Below are 26772 nucleotides of genomic sequence, written 5' to 3'. Positions count from 1 at the left end.
GGCAACAGCAAGGTGCCAAAAAGTGCCAGAAGTGCTCCAAAAACACAAAATGACTGAGCTAAAACATGGATGCACAGGCTGATGGCAAATTTAGGTGGGGAGGGTCCTGCCAGCACTTTGGACTCCCCAGTGCTGGAGGCAGCAGCAACTGGGTGGGAGGTTATGGAGGAGCAGAGAGAGTGACTGTGGGAAGGAAAAAAGGCAGAAATGGAGAAATGCTCCATGAAAAAGGGGCTGGAAGGTGCTGTTGATGAGCCTCTGAGACACTGAATGCCCTGTGTTGGAATCTGATGGCATTTCTTTGTCTGAATGCTGCTACAAACACCTCTGCACATGCAGGTGAACCTGCAGGCTGTTTGCACAGGCAGGACCCAAAGGAGTGGATCTGAGCCTCAGAACATTGAAATTAGGGTTGTAGATTTTTTTTTTTTTTTAAAGCTTTTCTCTCCCAATCTCTAATCAAATGTTTCTTCAGCTTTTTATGTAGTTCCTATCAAAAAACCCATCTGGAGAACAAAATTTCTCTCCTTTCCAGTTTAATATTTATCTTTTTTTTCTGCGAGTGGCAAAATGTTCTTGTCTGAAAAATGTTTAATGAATTTCCCTCTGTCTCTTGCTTTTATTAGCCCTGCTTTCCTATTCCTGGCGACGTGCTCTGCCATTCCCATGTTCCAGAGCCCTCTAAATTATTCAACCCATTTATTTCTGACTTTGGGTATTGTTCTCATCTACCAGCGTGTGCCAGTGAGATGGGAATGGGGAAGTTTGCTTCCTCCAGGGGGGAATCAGCACAGGCAGCCCCTGGTGGGAGTGCACAGGAACATTTCTCCCAGTCACACTGATATTTTAGCATTGCAAAAGTCCTTCTCATGCAGGATTCTATGCCCTTGGGTGGTGGGCAATGATCCTGCCCCTTGCTCCTTGTGATCCCACAGCCCCACAGTCAGAGGAGGCTGATCCTCTATTTGGATACTTGTAGGAACAGGCTGTTTTTAATGGTTTTCTGTCTGGGGAAAAGCTTCTCCAGGACACCTCTTCCAGCTCCATGACCCCAACAGCACAAGGACATGGAGCTACTGGAGAGAGTCCAGAGGAGGCCCCGGAGCTGCTGCCAGGGCTGGAGCCCCTCTGCTCTGGAGCCAGGCTGGGAGAGCTGGGGGGGTTCCCTGGAGAAGAGAAGGCTCCAGGGAGAGCTGAGAGCCCCTGGCAGGGCCTAAAGGGGCTCCAGGAGAGCTGGAGAGGGACTGGGGACAAGGAGGAATGGCTTCCCACTGCCAGAGGGCAGGGATAGATGGGATATTGGGAAGGAATTCCTGTCTGGGAGGGTGGGGAGGCCCTGGCACAGGTTGCCCAGAGAAGCTGTGGCTGCCCCTGGATCCCTGGAAGTGTCCAAGGCCAGGTTGGAGCAACCTGGGCTAGTGGAAGGTGTCCCTGCCCATGGCAGAGGGTGGAACTGGATTGGCTTTAAGGTCCTCTTCAAACTCTTCTGGGATTCCATGAGCTCTGCCTTGTGCTATGGAGAAATCCATTCTGTCCCTAATTCCACATACATATGATGTTGTACCTGCTCCAGAGTGTTTGTCATCCAAGGACTGGGTTGGAGGAATGTGGGGGGTTGCCTGAGAAGGAAAAACAGCCCAGAAAACTGTATTTTCACACCTTGCCTTTCTGACATTCATTTGCCAGAAAAGAAATATTCCTCCAGGCATGAAACAAATTGGTCCTATTTATGTACCCACCACCCATAAAGCTGCCTCAAAGCTCTGTGTTACTGGAGAAAAGGGCTTTATTATTGTGGAAAGCAGGGCTTTGGGGAGGAGATTATTATCAGAATTGGAGAGCTGGATAGAGACTTACCCATTGCTAAAAGTCTGGTATTAAACAGCTCCTGTTTGCTGATATTTGTGCTTTCCACTTTCCAAAAGAAAGGAAAAAAGGCCTTAATTTTACAAAGGATATCAGGACAAAATAGGAACTCATCAGTAAGGTTTTCAGCTGTGTGTTCCTTTTGATTACCCAACCTTTCCCTGAACACACATTACTGCAAGCAGGTGACAGGCTGAGAGAAACTGGGAGACCAGAGGTCACCACTCCTGCTTTTGCCCTAAAACAAAGAAATCAAGGACTATATTAATAATTGAAGGTGTTATTCTGAGAAAGTGTCACCCCTTGCTCAGTGGTTCATGGCCCAGAGCACAGCAAAGTCAAGTCCTGCCCTCCAGGAGGGCTTTGCTTTCACACATTCCTCTGCAGCATCTTTTCCCACTTGGAAAACCTTTCTCCCATTTGGAGATGTGTCCAGGTCTAATCCTTGTACCCTGCTCCATGGCAGCAATTCCCATGTGTCATGTCTGGGCCAACCCAGAACACTTTTATATCTTTGCCCAAAGCTCTAATTTGACTGTTCTGCCTCTCCAAAGCACCATGAGCTGCTGTTCCTTGGTTTAAGCCCCTTTATTTTCTATCCCTGCTTCTCCAGCATGGAAAGCGTGGCTCAGCCAGGCCTGGAAGGTGGCAGGTATTGCTGAATTTCTGGAGAATATCCTTGGGGTTTTCTTCCATTTTTTTCCTCACTTTGTAAACTTCAGTGCAGCCACATCCTTGCTCTTTCCTACATCCCACCACGGATGAGTCCTAACAGCAGTGGGACTCACAGGGATGTGTGACCAAACCACCTCCTTGTAGCTCCCCCTGGCTGAAGCTGCTGTCTCCATCCACCTGGGCCAATACCTGCCCATTAAAACAGCACCGATTTTCCATCCAGCATTTCCACAGCACCTGGAGATGGGATTGAGTTCCCGGGGCAGCTCCTCAGCACTGCAACAGCAGAAATAATGGGAATAATCGACCCTCTGTGGGCAGCTCAGCTCCAGTCCCGAGTTACAAAACTCACAGGGGATTCAGGTGGGTTATTTCTGATCCTGAGCAGCTTCTTGTGTTTGTGTGATGCAGCGTTTGAGATAATAAATCCTCCAGGAACAGGGTTGTGCTACAGTGAATGAATGCCCAGGCTGGGTCAGGAAGCAGCAGAGCTTGAATTATCTGGGTTTTTCCTCTTATTTGCAGAATTCAGCCTTGTGTTACCCGGGATGAGAGAGAAGCTACTGCAGTCATAATGAAATGTCACATACATTTAACAGAGTGTAAGTCTCTATTCCACACTCCCTCTCCCATCTGGCTCCCGCACAGCTGAGCTCAGGCTCTTCCCAGGCTGGGAAGTGATATCAGGGCAGTTTGTGTTTATCACAGCCATGACTGATGCCTGCAGTCAGCTCATGATGGAATGAAGGCAGTTCAGGCAGCACAATGGGGATGGATATTTAGAAGATGAAATAGTGTCCTGTGAGCCATTAAGAAGCAGAACGTCACCACTGGGGAGTGTAAATAAGAAGTGCAACATAAGGGTCTGTGAGTCACCATGGCAGGGACTTGCTCTGCATCCAGTAAGGTACCTGTCCTCCCTCTGGAGAGCTGGATGACACTTAACTGTGAGCCCTCTTGTACCACTGCCTCCCCCCTGCAATCTCTGCAGGCAGCTGGAATGAGGGATTTCCTTTTTTCACAAACAGTGGTTCAGGTTGGAAAGGCCCACAGCAGCTCCCTACCACCCTGCTCCAGCAGGGTCATCCCAGAGCACAAGGCACAAGATTGTGTCCATAACATCCCTGAATATCTCCAGTGAGGGAGACTTCACACCCTCCCTTGGCAACCTTTTCCAGTGCTTACAGTGAAGAATTTCTTCATGTTCAGGTGGAACTTCGTGGGCATCAGTTCCTGCCCATTGCCTCTTCTAGGAGCTCCCTTGCATTGCCAGCTCAAGGTCACCAGCACTGGTTCAGCCCTGGGTTTGCCCAGGACCTGACATCCTCCACAGCCCCTCCTGGGAAACCTGGTGTTCCCTAATCCCAGAGAGCTTGCTGGCACTTCTGTGCAACCTCCTGTTTCCTTGTTCCTGCCAACAGCCTGGCTGGGAACGTGTGAGATCAGGTTTGCAGTCAGGTTCAGCAGGGCTGCTCTGTGACGGGCTGTTGCTCACAGGTAGTGACAGACTCACCCATCCCGAATAATTTCCCTGTCTACCTTCCCACATGCCAGTTTGTGTCTCCACTTCAGCTGTGATCTCCCTGTAGGAGCTGACAGCAGCTCTCACCATCTGCAGGGTGGTGTGTTCCTCCTTGGCTGAGCCTTCCAGCACGGAGCTGCTGGAGCTGCGAGAGGAAACAGCAGCAACTAGGAAGCCTCAGGGGTTTATTTCCCCACAGGCTGGTCTGAGATGCCTGGAAATAAAAAGTGGGCTCTCAAGTGACCCAAGAGCAAAAGGATGATAAATGCTGGTGTCAGTCCAGGCTGGGGATGAACAGCCCTGCTGAGAAGGACCTGGGGGTGTTGGTGGGTGAGAGGTTGGACACGACCCAGCCCAGAAACCCCCCGTGCCCTGGGCTGATCCCACAGCAGGGGAGGGGGAGATTCTGCCCCTCTGCCCCTCAGGTGAGACCCCCCTGCAGAGCTGCCTCCAGCCCTGGGAACAACAGCACAGGGAGGACGTGGAGCTGCTGGAGAGAGTCCAGAGGAGGCCCCGGAGATGCTGCCAGGGCTGGAGCCCCTCTGCTCTGGAGCCAGGCTGGGAGAGCTGGGGGGGGTCACCTGGAGAAGGGAAGGCTCCAGGGAGAGCTGAGAGCCCCTTGCAGGGCCTAAAGGGGCTTCAGGAGAGCTGGAGAGGGACTGGGGACAAGGGATGGAGGGACAGGACAAGGGGCAATAGCTCGGACATAAGGACTCCTTCAACATCTGATGTTGACATGGAATGAGCTGTGGGCTCCTTCAATGAGCAACATTTCATAGGTTTAATTTCAAAAACTCACTAAAATATCCCCAGAGCAAAGTGTTCTTGTGAAGTTGAAATGGACCAGGCTCATTTTCACTTTTGGAACTTCTTTTGGGGGTTTTAGCTTAAGCATGTAAAAATAATTTAAAAACTCCCAAAGCAGACCAGAGGTTTGTAATTTTTAAATCAAAACCAGAACAAGACCATTTGGCTTCTGGACAGATTTGGAGAGATTATTCTGAACAGGAAACACTACACATATGTAGAAGTTCAGAGAAGATTCGTCCTCATCTGGGCTTGTGCTGGGGAGAACAGAATGATTTTCCAGCATCAGCTGAGACCATGCAGAGATTTCCTACTTGATTCACAGCAGATGAGAGAATTATCAGTGAAATATCCATGTCCTGGCTGTATTAAAGACACCAAACAAGGAACCAGCATTGCTGAATTACTATGTCAGGGAGAAGAAAACCTCCTAGAGAAGAATATTGACAGAGTTTATAAACTCTGTCCTGACCTCGCTCCTTCACATAAACCTGTAGGCTGAGTCAGGACAATAAATCTGCTGTGTCTCATTCAGGAAGGGAAATGATTATTCATCTCTCCATGATGAAAGGGGTTTTATCCTGAAGCCTGGTGATTTGCAGACCTTCCATGTAATGGGAAGGGATTTATACAGCAGTAATGTGGCTGTGCACTGGGATGTGTGGAACTTTCATGCATTCAAAAAGGCCTCCAGATATTTGTGCTTTGTTGCTGGCCATCAGAGGGAGGAAAAGAAGCAGGAAAAATGATCTTGGATGAGGCCTAGAAATCACAGATGGGCTGTGGATGAGGCATAGATCGATAAAGAGCTGGTCCTAGAGCTGGGAAAAGAGGGATTTCACATCAATCCACAATAACCAAACACAGGAGTGGACGATGGGAAGAGAAACAGGATCTCCTTGGAGATTACCAATGTGGGTTAACTGATTAAAATATTTGTGCACCTTTTGCAAAGGTCCCTCCCAGGACCTTTGAGAAGCAGCAGAAAATGGAAGATGTGTTCCCTCAGCCTGGCAAAGCTGAGGTTGGGCATGAGGACTCTTCCCACTCTGGACTCAGCCCTCCCTGGAGTGGAGAGGCAGAAGTTGGGTTAATTTTCTCCTTGACAGCAAGAACCAAGGGCTTATTTATGATGGACAGCAGCTTAGTGGAGCCATGTTTCAACAGCCCTATAAAGAGAAGTGGTTTGAAAGCCCTGAATGAAAGCCAGTCAGTTTTTATATATTTTTTTAAAGCCTCATCAGGCTCTAAGCAGAGTTTGGCTTTGGTGCATGGCAGATGGCTCAGGAGATGTTTCTCTGCTCTATACATAGTAATTTTTGACCTAAATCTACTTTTACCTCTTCTACAGAAAGCACACGTAATTTTGCTGGTGTGGGAGATTTCCAGAGCGATTCCAGGACAGGTTTTCTGGGAAAGGAGTGGGGAAAGCCCACGGCCCATCCCAGAGACCATGCCAGGCTCTCTGCAGCAGAACCAGCAGCTTTTCCCTCCTGAGGACATGAGGGCAGCTGGGCTAAATTCACTGCACCACCTCAACGTCTTCCTGCACCACCCTGAAGTTTTGGGAGGCATCCCTAGGGTGCAGCTCCAGGCTGTGGAGCCTGGCTCACCGAAAATAGGATCCCAGAATGGTTTGGGTTGGAAGGGACCTTGAAGATCATCCAGTTCCAACCCTCTGCCATGGGCAGGGACACCTTCCACTCAACCAGGAGGCTCCAAGTCCCATCCAACCCGGCCTTGGACTTCTCCTGGAGTTGCTTTGCCCCTGTGTGTGCACCTCCACAGCACATGGTGACAGACATGTGAGATGTGACAGTGCCTTTGCTGTGGCCACAGAGAAGCTCAGAACAGCACCTGGCAAAATGCTTGGAAACAAGATAGGTCTGGAGAAGCTGGACTCTGACTTCAGCGCAGCTGTAGCTGAGATGAGCCAATCCACGGTCTCAGTCAGACCTTAAAACCTATTAAAACACAACATTCTTGCCTGCAAGCTCTGCCCTTTGGGCTGCTGCCCCCAGCCCTTTATTTCCAGAGCTGGTTGCTCACCCACAGTGCCATGAGGAGCCTCAGAGGTGGGACAGGACCTGCCTTCCTCAGGCACAGGTGACATTGGGGTTTATTTGAACCATCCATCCCCAAACCCCAAAGCAGGAGGGTGTTGCAGGGGGCCCTTGGCAGGGGATGAGGAGGGGTGGCCAAGCCAGCAGCTCTTTGCTCTCCCTCTGAAGGGTTTTATCCCCCTACTTTTCCCTGGCCTTTACCCCCCTACTTTTCCCTGGGTTTTAAGGAAGGAGGAAGAAATGAAGTCATCAGGGATGCTGTAACACAGGAATCCTTTCAACGTGCTAATGCACTTGCATTAGCACTAATGGGCAGCACCACCAGCAGCTCCCGGGAGGAGGGAGCACACAGAATTCCACTAATGCTTCCTTAATCCAACCAGTCTTTAAAAGTGTAATGAAAAGAGCTCCTGTTTACACATAACCAGGCCATCATGGGGATTCTCAGCCATCTTTGGGCTCTCTTGCTGTTCACTTCCCGCTGCTGAGACAGAGCTGAGGGTTCTTCCTTGCATCATGTTACCAAATCCCACCCTCAAAGTCAGAAATCACGAGGGTGTGCTGTTAAATAACCAGTTTGCCTGAGCTTGGTCTGATGCACTGAAACAACATTTGCAAAGTGCAAATCCCGCTGTCAGTTATGTAAGTGAATTATCCTTCCATATGCCAGACAGCAATTCTACAGTTAATTGATTTTAATCTAATCATTTGTAGCCAGTCACCAGTTTTAATCAGCCCTGCCCACCCCCAGCCCATCGCTTTGCATGAGCCATCTTTCCAGCAATTACTGGTTTTAATTATATGAAAGTCTGGTTATGTTTCATTAATTCTTGTCACATTAGCACAGCCCTCCATTTCCACATCCAGGGTCCAGCCACCTCGGCATCATGATCCGTTACAGACAGGAGCAGATCCTCGGTCCAGCTTCATTAGATTTTAAACACTAATCAGCAGCATTCAGAGGATGCAAAACATGGTTTTCCTCATCTCCTCTCCACAGCCAGAGCAAAACCACAGCCTGGCTCCAACACTGGGGACCTGGTGGCATCTGATGTGGGGGCATCTGAGCCAGGGCAGAGCCCAAAAAGTGTCTGCGTTGCAAAATGCTTCATTTTTCCTTGAGGAAACTGCCAGGTGAGGGGGAATATCCCTCACTACTCTAATCCCAACCAGCATTAAATGGGGGTGGGCAAAGGGAAAGGCACAAAACCTTGTGCTTTTTGGGGTGCAAACTCAGCTCTGAGTCCCTGTGCAACAAGGTCTCCCCTGGTGGTGGTGGGTGGTGGAGAGCAGGGGAAGGAGGAAGAGGAGGAGGAGGAAGGCGAGAACTGACCTCCAGCAGCATTTGAGAGGGCAAATTACATGTCCTGGACCCAGCAGTGCCTGCAAGGGAAGGCAAGAGCTTGGATTTGGTGTGAGGCTGGAGCAGTGATTTAATTGGGGTCAGTGGGATATCTCTGGCTAACGTTTGGGGTGTGAGCCGTGCCAGGGCAAGAGGCAGGAGAGATTCAATTCCCCCTGTTCAGCCCAGTCTGGCTGACTCCAGGGGCTCAGAAATGGGTTCCCAACATACAGGGTGCTCCCAGCCCAAACCATCCCATGATGATTCTGTGGCCCAAGCTGAGTGGACAGGGTATCCTCGTCATTAGGAAAAGATGGGTTTGGCCAGGAAAACTGGAAGCAGAGCCAGATCTTTGAGTGAGTGTGAAGTTCAGGGACTCATGGATATTTAGAGCTGTTGCTCTCATTTGAGCCCACTTCCAGGTCCCAGCTTTAAAATGCCACAATACCATTGTGTTGCTGAAATGTGACTTCCCCAAAAAAGCAGGCACTGGATCCCAGATGCACAAGCAGCCAGGGCAGGTACAGGAGACCTCGGCCCCTCCTTCGCCTCCACAGAGCTCCACACTCCCTCCCTGGATTCCAGCAGGGACACAACCCCACTGGCTGATGGTGTGGTCCAGGCAGATCCCCAGGGATCAGACCTGCCACTACTTCTGTGGTGGGAAACCCCCTTCCTGCTCCCATCACTGCCCCAAGTGATGCTGACATGAGGCATCTTCCTGTGACCCAGGTTTGAGGGATGAACTAGGGAGGAATTTGGCTCTGGAAACACTTTAGCTCCAGCCTAACCATTTGTCTGGAGGAGTCACCCCAACCATGGCGTCCAGTTTATTCCCATTTTAAAAAATACCTAATCAAAATGAAGGATTGCTCCATGTCTAGTTGGAGACAACAAAAAATCTTGCTAATGACATCAGGATATTTCCTTTTCCTAAAGCATCTTGGTGAGGATCCACTTGCTGCAGCCTACCTGGAGTTAGTGTGAGGAAAGGAGATGCCAGGGAGTCTCATCCTGCATGTCCCTGCATCCTTCCTGCCATCCTTCTGCTGATCCTGGAAGCACTGTGGGCTCTGGAAGTGTCCTGGTCATAGGGCTGGAGGGTTTCTGTCCTGTCCTGTGATTCTGGACACACCTGGGCAACCCAGGGAGGGACAGAAACCCAGAAAAGGGATCCAATCCCTCCAAATTAGGAGATGTCACGTATGAATAATGTATAACCAGTGGAATGGGCTAACAAGGCTTTTATGAACAACTAATAAAGCAAACAGGAAAAATCTTCTTGTGTCTGAGGTAACAATGCCAGCATGAGCAAGGAATTGTGGCTCTGGGGACCACTTTGTGTTTAACTCTCCCTTTCACCATTTAGGCCAGTTTTATGAGGATATGAATTATTGAATCCAGGCAATTTTTCCCTGCTCTCCAACTAGAAATGCTGCTGAAGGCTTGTGGTAACGTTGGTACGACCACAGATCTTTGTGTGTGTGTATAAATGAGCTGAAATGATCTATAGGAAAACTGGAATGATCTTAGTGCTGGTAATTGCACAGATTATCCAACTTTCCCAGCACCTTTACACATAACAGGAGCATTGTACACACATTTATTGTGCTATAGGTAAACATTGCATCAATTATTCAATTATAATGAATATAAGATTAAGGTTATCTGGCACAAGGTAAAACAGAGAGTCCTGAAGTGAGTGTTCTTATTGGAGGCAGAATCTCAGCCATGAAGGAATTAGTGGGTGGAGCAAAGTGGGGAGCACAGGAACATCCTTTCCTTCCAGAGGGAGCTCTCTCCACATGCAAAGGAGAGTGCCTGCCGAGTCCAGGATGATTATGATGGCCCAGAGGGGCTCAGCAGGTTGGATTGAGAGAAAACTCAACTAAGGCCAGCTTGGACAGGGCTTGGAGCAAGCTGGTCTAGTGGAAGGTGTCCCTGCCCAAGGGGTCATCTTTATGGTCCCTCCAACCCAAGCCAGTCTGTAATTCCATGATCCAGTGATTCCATGATCTTTGTTGCAGGGAATCCTGCACCTCTGGAGAGCAGCTGTTGCAGGTGATGAGTGATGGAGACCCACCAGGTACAGGGCACATAGAGTTTGGGCAGGAGCAAAACCTCAGTGACTTTGGAGGCTTTGTGACACAAGAAAGCTCCACCAGTCTCCTTCCCTGACTGTCCCTGGATTCCCAGCTGTCCTGAAGCCACATGAGCCCGTTTTTAAAGTAGCACTGTTGGGAACCTTGCTGAGGGTCTCTCCAGCACATGGATCTCCACCAACGGCATCCAGACCTTCGGCCCCGGGCGGGGCAGAGCAGAGGGAGGAGCAGCAGGACCCCAATCCCAGGTGCTCCAAGTGCAGGGGGCTGGATGGGTGGACAGCAGAGGGCCCTCGAGCCCTCAGCAAGGACAGGCCCAGCTGGGAGGATGCTCAGAGCCTTGGCCGCGCTGGGAAGCTGAATCCGAGAGCGATGGTGCTAAATGGAATTTAATAGCCCGTTCCTGGAGGAAACGCCTTGTCTGGCACTGCCAAAAAGGTGTGGTGGGCTCAGGGACAGGTTTCCCCGCAGGCTCCACTTCTGCCTGGCTGCTTTGCTAAAGCTTCACTCAAAAACTGCCTGAGGGATTAAGTATCGTTTGGAGGTAAAAGGAGGAAGGAAGAGGGAAAGAAAGCGAAATAAGGAGAAGAAAGGGGAAAAGAAAGAGAAAGAGAGAAAAAAAAGGAGAAGAACAAAAAGAAAACCGATAAAAACTATGAAGAAAAAATAAAGGATAAAGAAAAAGAAGATGAAAAAGAAAAAAAAAAGACAAAAAGAAAAAGAGAAAAAGAAAAAGGAAAAGGAAAAGAAAAAGAAAAAGAAAAAGAAAAAGAAAAAGAAAAAGAAAAAGAAAAAGAAAAAGAAAAAGAAAAAGAAAAAGAAAAAGAAAAATAAAAAGAAAAAGAAAAAGAAAAAGAAAAAGAAAAAGAAAAAGAAAAAGAAAAAGAAAAAGAAAAAGAAAAAGAAAAAGAAAGAGAAAAAGAAAAAGAAAAAGAAAAAGAAAAAGAAAAAGAAAAAGAAAAATAAAAAGAGAAAGAAAAAGGAAAAAGAAAAGAAAAAAAATAAAAAGAAAAAAACTGAAAAAGAAAAAAGAAAACCAAAAAAAAGGAAAAAAAAAAGAGAAAAGGAAAAAGGAAAAAGAAAGAAGAAAAAAGAAAAATATTAAGGAAAAGAAAAATATGAAGAAAAAGAGCAAAAGAAAAATAAGAAAAAAGAAAAGGATAAAGAAAAAGAAGAAAAAGAAAAGGATAAAGAAAAAAAGAGGAAAAGGAAAATATAAAGAAAAATATGAAGTAAAAGCTAAAAAAAATGAAAAGAAAAGAGAAAAGGAAAAAGGCAAAGCTCCGTTTCCTCAGGCAGAGCCCGCAGGGAGAGGTGCTGTGGGCGATGCAGTGCTGAGTCCTCCCCCTCCCATCCCAGGAATTTGTCATCAATCTGCCTTTGGCTCGAATCTGAGCAGGGGAAGGAGAATTCCCCCTCCCTCGGGCTGGGTTGGGAAGAACCTGGACCGTTATTTTGATATTTCGAGTGGGAGTTGGGGGGGATACCAGACTGGGCTTTTCATTCTTCCCACATTCCCCATTGGAAAAAAAAAAAAAACCCACCAGAGTTTTCCTCCCCTAATGCAGGACATGCCCCAGAGAAGCAGCGCTGGGTTCCCTGTGCAGGCACTGGGAGGGATAACTCCCCCGGGATTCACATTTCCCTGGAGTCATCCACGTCCCTTGTGATCCTGCATCTTCATCTTCACCAGGGGAAGGCTCTGTCTTCAGATCCCATCTTTGTGTCCCATCTGTGTATTGAGGACGAGACATCAGCATTTTTTGAATGGCAGTGGTTATTTAGGAACCCGAGGGAGGGGATTGGGAAGCCCGGATAGGAATTAAGCACTTTTCCTTGCAGGCTTTTCAAAGCTCAGGGATCTGAGGGGACCCAAGGCTCTGCCCTATTCCCTGTGCACATCCCAATCCCCAAACAGAGCTGTTCCACGTGCTGAGATCCCGTAGGTTTTTGCCATTTCCCGGGGCCACATCCCTGCCCCGGAGAGGTGAGAGGACGGCGCGGGGGGGAGAAGTCGAGGGTTATCTCCACCTTTGCAAAACAGGGAAGGAAATTGCCAATAAGCCCTCGCTCCTCGCCACCGCCGGCATTAATTGTGGGTCTTTGCCTTTCTCATTTATGTGTAAATAAGCCCTTTTCTCTCTGCCAACAGGCAGGTGCCGCAGGTCGCTCTGGGCACGGAGCTCACGGCGCAGCGAACCCCGAATGTGCAGATGGAGTTTGGGAGAACAAAGGGCTCCCAGAAAACCTCCTGTCTGGCTAATCCCACCTGACCTGACATCATCCTGCGCGTGGAGAACAAGGTGTCAGCTGAGCACACCTATTAAATTGTGTCTGCTCCGTCATGAATTATGGATCTTTGCATTTCCATTTCTCCACTGCCGCCTGTTTGATGAAATTCTCCTCGGCTGATAAGGATTAAGGCACCTGCTTCAAAGCCCAGCGCCGAGGCAGCCCCGCGCTGAATAAAGCCGCGGGTGAGGGTGCTGCATCCCAGCATCGTCCTCTGAGGAGGGTGGGAGGAGAGAACACAAACCGAGGGTGGGCACCCAAGTGCAAAGGGTTTAACAGAGCTGATGGGGGTGTTTTGTTCAGTGTACAAGCTGGGGGGGTGGGCTGAGCGCTGCCAAACCTCACCCTGGGTCTCCCTTCTCTGAACACCGGGACCCGGTGCTGGTGGAGATGCCCTGTAACATCCAGCCCATCACCCAGGGGACACTCCAGGAGCAGAGAGGCTTCCCTTGGGTTGTGTACTCACCTCCCAGCCAGGTGGTGATCAGAACTCATGTTTAGCTGCCTGTTTTCACTTCAGACCTTGCAGATAGGAGGGAAATTACTGACTCAGATATCACAACCTGGCACCAGAGCAATCCTCATCTCTGTCTCCATCTTATCTTTTGTCTTTCCCCCTGGTGCCCCTACAAATCCACGGCTCTGCTTTGGGCAGGAGCCAAACCTGACTCTAAACCATCCTGAGACACAGCTCTGATTGCAACAGCTTGGGGGTTAAACAGCTGAGGTGTCACACAGCCACTTGTAAATATTGGTCCAACACAAACAGCAGGGAGCATGTGGACCTGCTGCTCTCCTCAGTGACAGGAGCCAGGGAGGGTTTGTCCTGGTCAAACACTGTCTGGGAGAGGAGGGACGAGTGTGTGTGTCTGGCTTGGACTTAGTTCTGAGGGATGTGGTGTCCAAAAAGCAGTTCAAGGACAACCCAGTTGCCAGTCCTCAAGAGTTTCCCATGGACTCTTTAAGATCCAGCATTTCTACAGCAGATCCTGCCTACCAGGAGAGCTCTCCACCAGGGAAGAGGCTGGAGAGTACCTGGAGAAAGGAGAAATTAGGGAGACAGAGAGTCAGAGTCAGGGAACACCAGCAAAAGAAAGCATTTTTTTTTCTGTGGAAAATGGTGATTACTTGTGAAATCAAGGGATCAGGAGAGTTCGTGGGAGCCAAGACTGTGGTGTTAAAGCAGCAGGGGCACATCCCATCTGGGGTGTAGGTGCTGTGCATCCTCAGAGCAGCTTGTGCTGGCAGGGATGGTGCCCACCCACTCCTGCAAGGAGTCGTGCACGCTCCTCCAGCAGCTTGGCAGCTTCCAGCCCCACAGCTGTTAACAGGCTTTTTCTTTGGATTTTGCCCCAATATTCCCTCTGGAGTAAAAGAAAAAGCCACCACCTGCCATGAGGCTCTTACAGTGGAGAGAAAGAGAAGGTAAGAGGGAAGAAGAAACAGCTAAATGAGATATACCCAGGCTTGACTTCAGGCCCTGGAGGAGAGGACACATCTCCTGCCTCCTTATTCCCCTCAGAGAAGATATTCCCAATGAGCAGGTGGGATCCACAGTGGAAGTGGGAATCTCTGGGAATGGCTGCCTCGAGTGGTGTCCACACCACAGCACTTCACTTCTGCAGGGCAGATAATTATTACTGCCTTGAGAATTCCTCTTTCTTGCTTCCCACCAGCTGAGGTCCCTGCTTTTCCCCTCCCAAGACCTCCCTAACCCTCATGCATTGCCCCAGGCCTGTCTGAAATGCTCCTGCTCCATTTCAGACTTTCTCTGATGTCACTGTGACACAACTCTTCCAAAAGTCCAACACAAACAGGAGCAAAGGGTCCAGACAGCCCCATTCTCTGTTTGGCCACTGAGACAATATTTGCTTTGGTGTTTATTTCCTGAGGCAAAGGAAGATTGATGGGAGAACCAGGAATGTGCTGATGTCCCACCCTTTGCTTGCAAAGTCCATCTCCCTTCTCTTGGAAGGGAGGAAACACTTGGTTTGTTGGGAGCTGGTTAAGGCAGAACCCCCCCTGCCCCCTGATGTCACCACTGTTAACCCAGCAAACACTTGAGGGTTATTTCCCTGCTGAAAATCAGATTGCTGAGGCTGGATTTCTCTTTACCAGGATCATCCTATTTCACTGGACTTGCTGCTGTGAGAGTGAGCTGCAAAGGAAGAGTGAGCAAGCAGAGCCAAGCAGAAGAGGCCTCCTAAATATCCTTTGCTTTCAGCCTAACTATTGAAAGCAAAGTCCTTGCATGGTATTCAGAGCCAGCAAGAATCCCCAAAGCTCTGCTCCAGCCCTCTTCAGAGTGTGCTGTAAGTGGTTTTTGGCTGTCCTTAGCTCCCCAGTGCCTTGCTCACACCTACTCAGCCTCTGAGGATTCCCTGAGTTCCCAGCAAACCCCCCATCCTTGACCTCTCCCTGTAACTTTTCTCTTGGCTGCCATTGTTTGAGGGCATTTTACCCCCTCCCTTTTACCAGAAAGCAGCAGAACTGCTTCATGCACTGTTTCTCAAGTTTATTATCTGCACTAGGTTGAGCCCACAAAGTCGATGGATTTAATGCCTGCAGAGTTGTCAAGTGCAAGGTCAGCAGTCTCATTTGGATGGATAACATCTGCAGGGACTTGTTTCTCCTCTCGTGCTCATCTAAGGGTAAACAGTTTGGAATGACAGTAGGAATCTTACAGGGACATGTGGAGACACTGTCAGATTTTTCTGCAGTCACCTGTCAGCTGGTTAGTCATGAAACCAGCCAGCAGGCTGGTGCTCTCTGCCAGAGGATGGGCCATTTTCCTTGAGGAACCCACTAGAAGGGTTGGAAAGGACCTCCAAGGTCATCCAGTTCCTGGGCAGAGACACCTTCCACCAGACCAGGTTGCTCCAAGCTCCATCCAACCTGACCTTGAACACGTCCAAGGGAAGAGACAGCCACAGCTTCTCTGGAAAACAGTCTGGGAATACTCTGAGTGTGGTGTTGTCTCTCCCTGTCAGGGTCTATCAAGGCAGGCAGAGCTCTGCCTCCTGCCCCACTTGATCTCAGATCTTCCCTGCCCTCCCAGGACAGAGCCTGAATATGGACCCAGGACCTACCTGCAGCTCCCTTGCCCACATGGGCATGGAAAAAAGGGGTGGATGGCATGCTGGAAGGACTCTGGGAAGGGACTTAGGCAAGGAATGGGTGGTGGATGCCAGGGAGAGAGCGGGGAAGGCTGCACCTTCCCATCTTTATCCTGGAGCTGCTGGTGGCCACCATGAGCATCCCAACCAGCATCCTGGGCTCCAGGGGGCAAAAGCATTTGATGCATCTGCAACACCCCCAGTGCACAAAGCTGTCCTGCTTATCTCCTTCCCCTCCCCATCCCCACAGACAGCAAGCCCTGAACAATTCCAAGGCATTTAGACCCCTGTGGGCATGGGGCAAAGGTGAGGACCCAGCTCATCCCCCACCTCCTCTGCACAGCAGGAGCCCCCCCTTGCCCAGCTGCACCCCCAAAGAGGGCAGGCAGGGCTGGGTCAGGCCGTGGTGGTGCTGCCCGGGAGCTGGAGCTGGGATTTTCCCTGCAGCCAAGGGGTTTGTGACAGCTCCTGATGCAGCTGAGGCTGCTTAGATGGTTTTCAACGCAGGGTATGAAGCTCTGGAGTCTCCAGAGGACCCATCCACATGGAATAGCTGGATGAATTGGCTTTCTTTATCTCTGCTTCCTTTCCCCAGCAGTTTTTCAGTAGATCAGAGAGATGTCAGATGTTATCAGCACCTGCAACTCTTTTTTTGGAAGTGTTGCAGAAGCAAGTAGGTGACTTTGAGAGTGCTGGGGAAAAAAAAAAGGGAACAAGAGGTTAATAAATATTCTTCTCAGCAGTGTCCATCCCAGTGTCCTTACCCCATTCCTGGCCTTGCAAAGAGATGTGACACCTACCTTGCAAAGCCCTGCTTTGAGCTCCCTCCTCCCTTTCTGGAGATGTGGCTGCCCCACCTAGCAGCCAGACCTGATCTTCTCTTTCCTTTGCCCTTTCCTGATTGTTTTCCAGGAGTGCAGCTCCAGCACTGGGAGAGATCTGCCATTTATTAATTACCTCAGTGCCTGACGGGTGTCATCACGCTGGAGGGATTTTTGAGGACAGCATTGAAAATGATGAAGGGTGAGAAGGGAATGATTTATTGGAGGAAGATTAAAAGAGTTAAATTTGAAAAGCTGAAGTGAATGATGGCAAAGGAGAAGCTGATGCCTGTGCAGAGTGGTTTGAAGGGTATAAACACCCCAAAAAAGGTGATGGCATTGCTGAGATTGGGCAGTTCAACAAAAGCCCCCAGGGAAGGGAGCTGCCCTTTGACAGCCTGAAGTTACCAGAGTCCACACTTCCAAGTCCTTTAATTTAAATGGAGTGAAGGATTATTGGCTCTAATATTGAAGAGAAATTATTACAAGGCCAGACACTCAGTTTCTCCTTCCTTTTCCCCAGCACAGGCTCCCCAGTGGCTCAAATTGCTCTGTGCTCAGTGCTGCTGCACCCCCAGAGCACTGGGGACCCCTCACAGGCTTATCCTGCTCCTGGCACATATTCAAATGCCAGGCAAGGCAGAGGCACAGAGAGAATCCCTGCTTTTCTCTGGAGCACTGGATTTTGCTGTCAGAAACCTGCTTGATCAGAAGCTTCAGTTTGTAAGTGCTGGGCAGGAGCTGCCTCTGCAGAACGAGGGAAGTGCCGTGGGGGAAAGACATAAGTTATCCAGGCTGGAAAAAATTCTTCCCTGTGAGGGTGGGGAGGCCCTGGCACAGGGTGCCCAGAGAAGCTGTGGCATCCCATCCCTGGAGGTGTTAAAGACCAGGTTGGATAGAGCTCTGAGCAACATGGTCTGGTGGAAGGGGTCCCTGCCCACAGCAAGGGGTGGAATGAGATGATCTTTAAGGTCCTTCCAACCCTAATGAGTTTGTGATTCTATGAAAAAGCCTCTCACACAGGGTTGTTGATAGAAAGATTCATCCAAAGGAGTTATGGATGGGCTGTGCTTCCTTCCACAACCAGTCCTGATTTCCTATTTGCAGAAATGCTCATTCCCAGCAATATTGGATTCCCTGGATTCCCCCAGTTCCCCTCTGTGTCTCAGTGGACTACAGAATGTTATTGCCCTGCTCAGATCACAGTCAAATGATAACCCAGCTAATGATCCTTGGTGTTAATCAAGGGAGCTCAGAGGTCACTGCCAAACTTTATCCCACCTCACTCTTGCATAGAGCTCTGAGAATTCCCCAAAACTTCCAGAAGGTTAAAAAAAAAAAGTGTTGCAGTTAGTCTGGATTTTAATCATTTTTTCTTTAAAGAGTTTGTACCTCTTAAACCAATGCTAATTATACCTTTTTTTATGGGCAGCCTTTTTTCAATACAGACAACTGGGACTGGGACACCAATTAAAGTCAGGGAGAGAGCTACAGCTGTACCAGAACACCTGTTTTTTTCCCAAAAATTATGACATCAACTTAATTGCAACTTTCCAATCCATTTTCCCCCCAATTAATCAAAAGTGCTCTATTCTTAAGAGAATTTTGGAGCTGCAATAAAGCAAGTCAATAACCTGTTTTCTGACCTTCCTCTAAACTGCTAATGACTTTTTTTGGGTTCCATCTCCCTTTTAATTGATGATAGACAGAGTGAAAACGTGGTTAGGAAGTTGTAAGCGAACTTGTGCTCTGCCTTTTGCAGCAGGGCCATCTGGTTCAGCTTTGGATGTGGAGAGAAAGAGGGGCTGAAATGACTCAAAACTGAAATTGCAGCTGTAAGAAAGGGAAATAAGCAGTGCAATTAATGCTGGCAAAAAGATCCCAGCTTCCAACATCTGTCCTTACCAAAAGCACCCTGGAGAAGGATCCTTGGAGCAGCAGGAAGGACATGTGAGGGGCTGTAATTGGAAGAGTGCTGGAACAGCCATTTCCTTCAGGGTTAGAGTGCTCCCAGACTTCTGAAGCCAGACAAGACCTAGAAAACAGGTAGAGAGCTGAAATCATTCTAAGCAGAATATAGGAATATAAGCAGAATATAAAAATATAAGCAGAATATAAAAATATAAGTATAAACGAAGCACAAAGAACCTTGCCAATATAAAAATATAAGCAGAATATAAAAATATAAGTATAAATGAAGCACAAAGAACCTTGCCAATACTTAGCTAAGATGCACAGCCAGAACTCAGAGTCAGAGGTTAGATGGTACTGTACACTGAAAGAATGCACACACCCCCCCCAACCTGAGCAAGATAAGGGGGCAAAATAGGACTTGAGTCCAAGAATCTTGCAAAGTACACCATTAAGCCTGCCAAAATCAAGAAAGTTGAAAAGTTCAGCCGAGGAAGAGGAGTAAAAACGACCACCAGAGGATGAAGAAACAGGAATGACCCTCCTGAATTCTCCCCATGCCCCTGACTCCGCCTAGACTCTGCCTATTATAAATATTATAATCAGATGTTGCAACTATATGAATATTTATGTAAACATGTTGCAATCACCTGTAAGAATGGTATAAAACCCTGTAAATTCACTGGAGAGGTAGAGCAGTTTTTGTCCAGCGCGAGCTGGCTGCTCTCCAACGTTGCTCAATAAATATACCTCGCTGCTTAAAGACTAAAAAAAATGTCTCTGAGCAGTTTTCTGCGCCTTTTTGGGGGCAAAATTGGCATCACTTCCCAGGAATGGCACCTGAAATCAGCCACATTGCCTAATTGCTGGCTCTCCCCCAGCCTGTGCCAGCCAGGGCTTCTCCAAATAATCCTAGAATGTTCTCAGTTGGAACAGACCCACAAGAGTCATCCAGTCCAACTCCTGGCCCTGAACAGGACACCCCAAATCACACCATGGGCTTGGAGCATTGTCCAAATGCTTCCTGAACTCTTGAACTCCAACTCCAGGATCACTGGAGATCCCTTCCTATTCTGTGTCTTCAGAGAGCAATTCAGCAGCCTCTCAACTTTTGTTGCAACAATCTCCACAGCCAGGGCTTCTTTCATCTCTCACGTGCTTTTCCAGCTCCTGAATCATTCCTATAACTCTTCCCTGCAGCCTCTCCCATCTATCTCACTGTTCTTTCAGAGCCTGGACACAGGAGCAGATCCATCATGTCAAAATTACTTTCCAAAGGTAATGGAACTTCCCAGATCCTGCACAGCTTTCTCCTCTCGGCACATCCCAGAGCAAGGTCACCCCAAAATCTGTGGTGCTCAGCTCATGGGCTACTCACAGCAAACACAGGGAAACCAGCTGGGGTGTTCGGGGTGTGTGAGACCAGATTAGCCAAAACCAAGACTGGGAGGGACTGGGAGGGCTCATCTGGACACTGTAGTGGGTGCACCTGACCCCCTGAACAGAACCAGCAGCAGTTTGGCTCTGAAGAAGGTGAAGGCTTGAGCTGCAGCTGAGCCAAGAGTTCCTCCAGGAAACCCACAAAGCAGGAGAGTGACCCCGTGAGAATCGCTGTGTGTGAGCTTGGGAACCCCAGTCATGTGATTAACACATGAATTGTGGGGGCTTTTCCAAGTCTCATTCATCAGGGGACACAGACAGCTGTGGGTACAGGGAGGCTCACGCTCACCTTTCCCATTGTATGCACTTTGGCCATTAGCCAAGCACTTTATTCCATGGATACAATGCCCTAAGAGAGCCCTCCTGGAGCTCTCCCTGCATGGCTGTGTGGTGGGGACCTCCCCTTGAGCTGGGATGTCTCTCAGGGTTTGAGATTTCTCACAAAAAACTAAGAAACCCAAGGCAGAGAGACCCTCTATGCACAACTAAGTCTCTGACAGCAAGCTGAATTAACACTAATTAAATCCATGTAGTCAATTCATTTAGCCATAAATCCCTGTCCAAGTCTGAGACCAAGACTGGACCTGGCTAGACCTAAGCTCCATCAGGAGTTAAGACACTGAGGGGGTCTACTCTGAAACTGCTGACTCAGCAAGAGGGTCTCCAGTTTCTGTGTGAATCATTCTAAACTGATTGTAACTCGATTTTCTTCTCTATGTTCCATCCCTGTGCTCAGTAATAGAGTGAGCCTTGCCACTGAACTTGGTTAACCTGCACTTTTATGAGTTTATATTAAACCCATTTTTGCTAATATGGTGATTCTTTAAGGGACCCTAAGGCACTAATTCATCACAGACCCTCACTGTCCCAAAAACAGGGGTCCCAATGAAACCCCTCTTGGCTGACACCTGACTAAAGCCCTCCCTCTCTTCACACTCAGCCCCAGGCTGTGTTCTCCTGGCTTTAAAGACTCTCTGTGCTGTAATTTCAGTCCAGGACTGCTGCTGCTGTCCCTGGAAGTTCTGTTCTCCCCTTCTTTGCAGTGACCTTTTGCATAATTGAACACTGCTCTTGTGTCTCCTCTCACCGTCCTTCCTGCAGGTTAAATGACACCAATTGCTTCCCAGGGGCTCATGTTTTCCTGGCCTCTGACTATCCTTATTCCTGCCACATGAACTCTCTTTGGGCTGCCCTTGAGGGGAGATGGTGAAACAGAACCCAGTGGTCCAGCCGTGGCCTGGAAGGGGAGAAGAAGGGAAGTGCCACCCTTGCTGTCAGCTCCTCACTGTGTCAGCCCTGCAGGGATCAGCCAGAGCTCTGCAAAGGGCAAATAAAGCCAAATGGGGTGGGATTGTTCATGGAATCACAGAATGGTTTGGGTTGGGAGAACCTTTAAAAGGTCACCTAGTCCAGCTTCCCTGCCACGGGCAGGGACACCTTCCACCAGATCAGGTTGCTCCAAGTTCTGTCCAGTGTCACCTTGGATGTTCCCAGGGATTTGGCAGCCACCACCTCTCTGGGAAAACAGTGCCAGTGCCTCACCACTCTCATTGGAAAAAAATTATTCTTTATGTTTAGTCTGAAAAAGTCTTCCCTCTTTTAGTTTAAAGCCGTCACCTCTCACCCTATTGCCCTACTAAAATGTCTGTCCTTATCTATCCCCTTTAAATATTGAATATTTTCCCTTTTTATCCCCTTTAAGTATTGAATATTGTCCCCTTCTATGCCCTTTAAATATTGAATATTGTCCCTATTTATCCCCTTTAAATACTGGAAAGGCAAGAGGATGCTGCTCCTGGGAATTGTACAGTTTCCCAGCAAAATCATGGAGATAACTGGGCTGTGGATCTCCAAAACCAGTTTCACTCAGGGAGCCACAGTGACAGTCCAGAAATTACTGAGGACATTGCTGTCAAACAAAGGAAGGCTGAGGAGGGATGACAAGAGGAAGGTAATTAAGATGCTCCTGAGCTTTCCAAAAATGTGATGCATCATTTGTCTGGGACAGGAACCCTCATGTTTGTCAAAGCTTGAAAAGGACCCAACACAACTGACCCGGACTTGAAAAACCATCAGTGAGAAGCAACTGACAGTTGTAGGAACGAAGCAGGTCAGATTTGACTCCCTGTTCACAAAGGAAATTATTAGAAATCACTGAACCTGAGAGTTTTTTGGTGATGCTTCTCTAAACTAATGAGTCTGGAAGTTCCCTGAGCCTGTTTTACTGCCTGTGCTGCTGGAGCAGGGTGGTTACTGAGGAGGATATGTGTATTCACCATAGATTTGAAGGTTTCTAAAGGGAAAAAAAAAAGAAAAAAAAACCTGTTCACAAGCTGCCCCAAATTTTACAGTCTGTTCAAGACAAAGATTTCTCAGGGTCAAAATTTACACAGAGGTGAAGCTCTCTGTGGTGTATTCACAGCATGTTAAAAGCCCCAGGATCACTCAGTGGAAAGCTGTTTCAGGGGTCTCTTGAAGATTTTGGCTCCAGCTGAAGCTGGTTTTGCACTTATTTCTGGAAATCCCCAGTGGAATTGTTGACCTGCCCCAACATGGCCCAGAGCCCAGGCACAAACTCCCCTGCTGCACCAAGGCTTCTCCTTTTTCTCTCTTCCCACTAACCTCTAACTGAGACGTTATTTTGCATTCGGAGACTTGCTCAGAGTTGGCTGGAGAAGACAGACAACAGCCAGGACAGGAATGAGAGCAGGTGGAAGTGCTGGCTGAGGAAATGGAGTATTTTTACGCCTATGAAGTCAGTCTTGAGGAGTTCCTACAAAGAAAAAAGGCATCTGAGCTGGAAAAAGTCTGTAAAGCATGGAGGATTTACCTAAACTAAGCTCAATCTTGCAGCCTTGAGCCATTCTTATCCACACCCACCCAACTGTGACCACTATAGCCAGGCTCCTCCTCTGAGTATTCACTTGGATAAAGAAAATGATGGAAAAGAGGAAAGTAAAGTCTGAGGAGGGTGCACATATCCTGTGGTGACCATGCTCTTCTTAAAGCTGGGCACGAAGGATGTCCCATTTCACAGCAGCCAAGACAAAGATCATCCCAAGGCAGCAGGAACAAGAGCTGTGCCTTTTCCCAGGTAACCCAGCACAGTGGGAAGGACATCCCTGGGACCATGGCAGGGGATTTCCTACCCCCAAATCTTCACCAAAGGGAGGTGGGGAATGGATGGAACCCCCTCCCTTCATCTCTTGGGTTCTTCAACAGCTCTGCCCACCAGTGATGGCACAGAGCACCACACTGAGATGTGAGTGAACAACATGGATTTCCTCATACCCTCCAACAAGGGAATCTTTCCCCATTCCTCCCCTTCTTTTTCCTTCTCTATGCTCATCATCACCCTGAGGACCACTTGGATCCCCCATTCCCCATCAGGAATATCCCTGGAGGTGTCTTAGGGTAGGACATCACACCCCCATCCCAGAAGGGTCCCGTTCAGGCCTGGCACCACCTGTCATGGCACAGGGATGTCTCCTTGACCTGGGATGGAGTCCTTCAGGCTGGAGCTGAAGAAGCAGGAGACACACCTGGGACTCACAGGGGTGCAGGTTCATGGCTTTTTGGAGCACAAACCTCTTGGCAGTGCAGCCATCAAAGCTGTAATGAAAGCTTTTCCTATTTCCCCGGGGTGTCATTTCAACAACAGAAAAAAGCAATTTCCCAGTTGGTTTTAGTTCTTTTTGATATGCTGCCTTTATCTTTGGTGCTTTGTGGTGTTAAATAGCTGCTGCATTTCACTCCAGGAGAGCACAAATCCCTGTATTTCTGCCCCAAAAGGGCAGGAATAAACATGGATGTAGTCACAAGTGAAACCACTCGTTCTATTTCTGTCTCCCTTATCTCTGGTACTTGAACAAGATTTCTCCCAAGTCTTTCTTCTCCTTGATCTTGCTTTTTTCTGTTCCCACCATCTTCTTATCCTCTTTTCTTCCTTCCCTGGGTTTCTGGAGTCTCTGCCTTTTATGCACAAAGCCAGCAGCTCTCTTTAATCAACCACAGCAATTAAGAAGCTCTCAATTACAAGTGTCACCCATGTCACGATTTATTCCTGGTTTCAGGACTTTGAATTCCCTTTTCATTGCTGTGTCTGAACAAATCTGAGGGGAATGAGGCACAGAGGGCTGGATCACAGGGAGCAAGTGCCCCCAGGAGCAACATCCGTGTCTCCAGCAGCCCCAAACTGCCAGTTCTCCAGCTGAGATGTTTTTGCAAGCCAAGAGGCACCTAAGAGCTTGCTGGGAAGTGTTCCCTGCCCTTCCCGTGGTACATGAGGAGACTCCAAGCTAAAAGGAGGAGGAATCTTTGCTGGAGGGTTTCATATCCCTGTATTTCTGCACACAGCTTCCACTTGCAATGTCTCCCAACCTCAGGAAAATGGGTGGGTGAGAGTCCATAGGGGCAGGTCCAGAGGGTGGGAATGGGGAGACCACCTAGGACATTGGGCATCACCCTGCTGGGAGATGTCACTGCCTTGCAGCATGTCCCCGCAGCAGATCCCTGCTTGAGCTGCCACACACTCCTGGCTTTTTTTTTTTTGGATACCCCTCACTCCTGCATCCTCTGTTCCCAGAACATCTCCTGCAACTGCTCCCCCGAGGAATGAGGAACGCAGGAATCTTTGCAGCTGGGCTTTCAGGGAACAACATTCCAGCTGCTAATCACAGCTTTTTTCCCCCGGCTTCCTGGAAACTGGAAAGCTGTAATTTCCTCCGGGCTTGCCTGTCAAATCATCAGGGTCCAAGAGAAACCTCAACACAGCTCACAAGGCAACTCTTGTGTGCTTAAACATCCTCAGGCCAGGAGGAGCCCCAGCTCAGCCCTGGGACATCTGGATGTGTCACATCCCTGCTGGAGGGGACAGTCAGGAAGGCTGTGCCCCTTTCTGCACCAGGGATGGGAGAGCAGTGCAACAAGACTCAGCATGAGACCTTTTTGGAAAAGAAGGTGATATTTCTTTTAGTCCAACTGAGTTTCAGTCTTTTGCCCCTGGATTTCACCCACTCCCCCTGCCAGCACTAAGGCTGCTCAGGATCACCTGAGGAATTATGCAATGATTCCAAAATGTCTGTGCCTTTCCATCTGTCTCAGATTCCTTTTCAATGGCAATAACAAATATTTTTTGGAAAGGGGTCTGTGCCAGATGTCTTTTCCCTTAAAATCTTGCTTATTTTGGTTCTTTTTGTGAATATCTGTGATTTTTTGTGAATCAAGTAAAGCTGCTGCATCTCCTTTCCCTGAGGCTGGGCATGGATCCATCCTGTTTTCCCAGAGGACATCAGGATGAGGGGCATGAGATGGTACCTCCTCTTGGCCTCTCATACCACAGCTCAGCCTGGTCAGACCCTCCTTCTCCCTCAGTGGCCTGTTTGCAAGGATTTTGGAATATCTCTATTTTATTTGTGCCCAGCCTTTGTTCCAGAGCACTCCTGCAGAAAGAAGTCAGAAACTGGGGGGTAAAGAAAAATGAGTACAGAGTCCCCAAAACTTTGTGAGCACAATTTGGGTACACACAGTGGCCAGTGTGTATTTAGGTCACAGCACTGGGAGAAGCAGGAGGTGGGGAGAGTGGAAAGGAAAACCTTTTTTAAGAGCAACTATAAGAATTCAATAGCAAGTTTAGCCTGGGAATGTTGTTTTTTGTTCCTGAAGTTTTGTCAGAAAGTTATCCCAGTGTGCGCAGCTTGGAACCATCCGAGGTTCTGGTCTCTTTAGCAAATGACATTTTAACTGGAAAAGTGAGGGATTAAAATGTTCCAGCAGCATTTTATCAGCTCTGTCTGAAAACACTCCTGTCCTTCAGCACCCTGAAAGCTGCAGATTAGGATGAAGCTGGGAATATGCTCAATGATGCAGTGTCAGCTCTTATCAGATCCTTGGGATAAAGGATGTTGTTCCCTTGCCACAATCATTTCAGAACCTTCCACAACAAGCTCCTGCACAACTTTGTAGCGAGTGCATTAAGCCCCGAAGATGAATTTCATATTTCATGAGTAATCATTACTCAACCTGTCTCCAAACACAGTAGATAATTCCTGATTTATTCTGCTCTGTTTGCTTGGACCTTCGAGTGAGCCCAGCTGGGGGAGATACACTCTGCAACAAGAAGGAAAACATATTCCATTTAGCAAGGGGGGAGATAATTTTTATGCCTCAGAGTGCAAGGCGTTGTATCTTCTCCTCACAGGACAGCAAGTGAATTCTGGTGAATGCCAAGTTAATTTGAAGGGATCATATGAGCTTAAAACTCCTGCCTAAACCCTTCCACCACTGGATCCAGGGCATTGCAGCTCACTCAGGCTCCTCGATGAAGGGAAGCTTGCTCCTGCCCCTCCATCTTTTCCACAAATTATATTTTTTCTCCTTAAAAACAACTGATCTTCCCTCTGCCCTTGGATGAACTGGCTGCCCCATCCCCTTTCTCACAGGGCAGATTTTGCACCCCAGCCCTCCTTCCTGTTTTGCTCCGGGTGTTAAATCCCAGTATTATCCATTTCAGGCCATTTCTCCCAATCTGCTGGGAATTATTTGAATTCCAACCCTGCCATCCACAGCACTAATTTTATTAGCTCCTGCTTCTCTCATCACCCAAGTAATTAATTAAAATATTGATTAGCACTAGAGACAGGACAGATCCTAGTGAGATCCTTCTGGAGAAATCCTTTTGAGTAGGCAGCAAATTACCTGAAACCCCTGGAAGTGAAGCTTTCTAATTAAGCCTGTTCTTTCTCCCCTTTTTTTACCCCTCCTCTCTGCATAGTTCCATGTGTCTGAAAATTAGTTTATGAGAATAAGGTGGGGTA

Source organism: Manacus vitellinus, unplaced genomic scaffold, assembly GCF_001715985.3.
Source record: "Manacus vitellinus isolate BGI_N305 unplaced genomic scaffold, ASM171598v3 scaffold_35_pilon, whole genome shotgun sequence".
NCBI classification, from domain to species: domain Eukaryota; kingdom Metazoa; phylum Chordata; class Aves; order Passeriformes; family Pipridae; genus Manacus; species Manacus vitellinus.
This window is presented reverse-complemented; position numbering follows the sequence as displayed.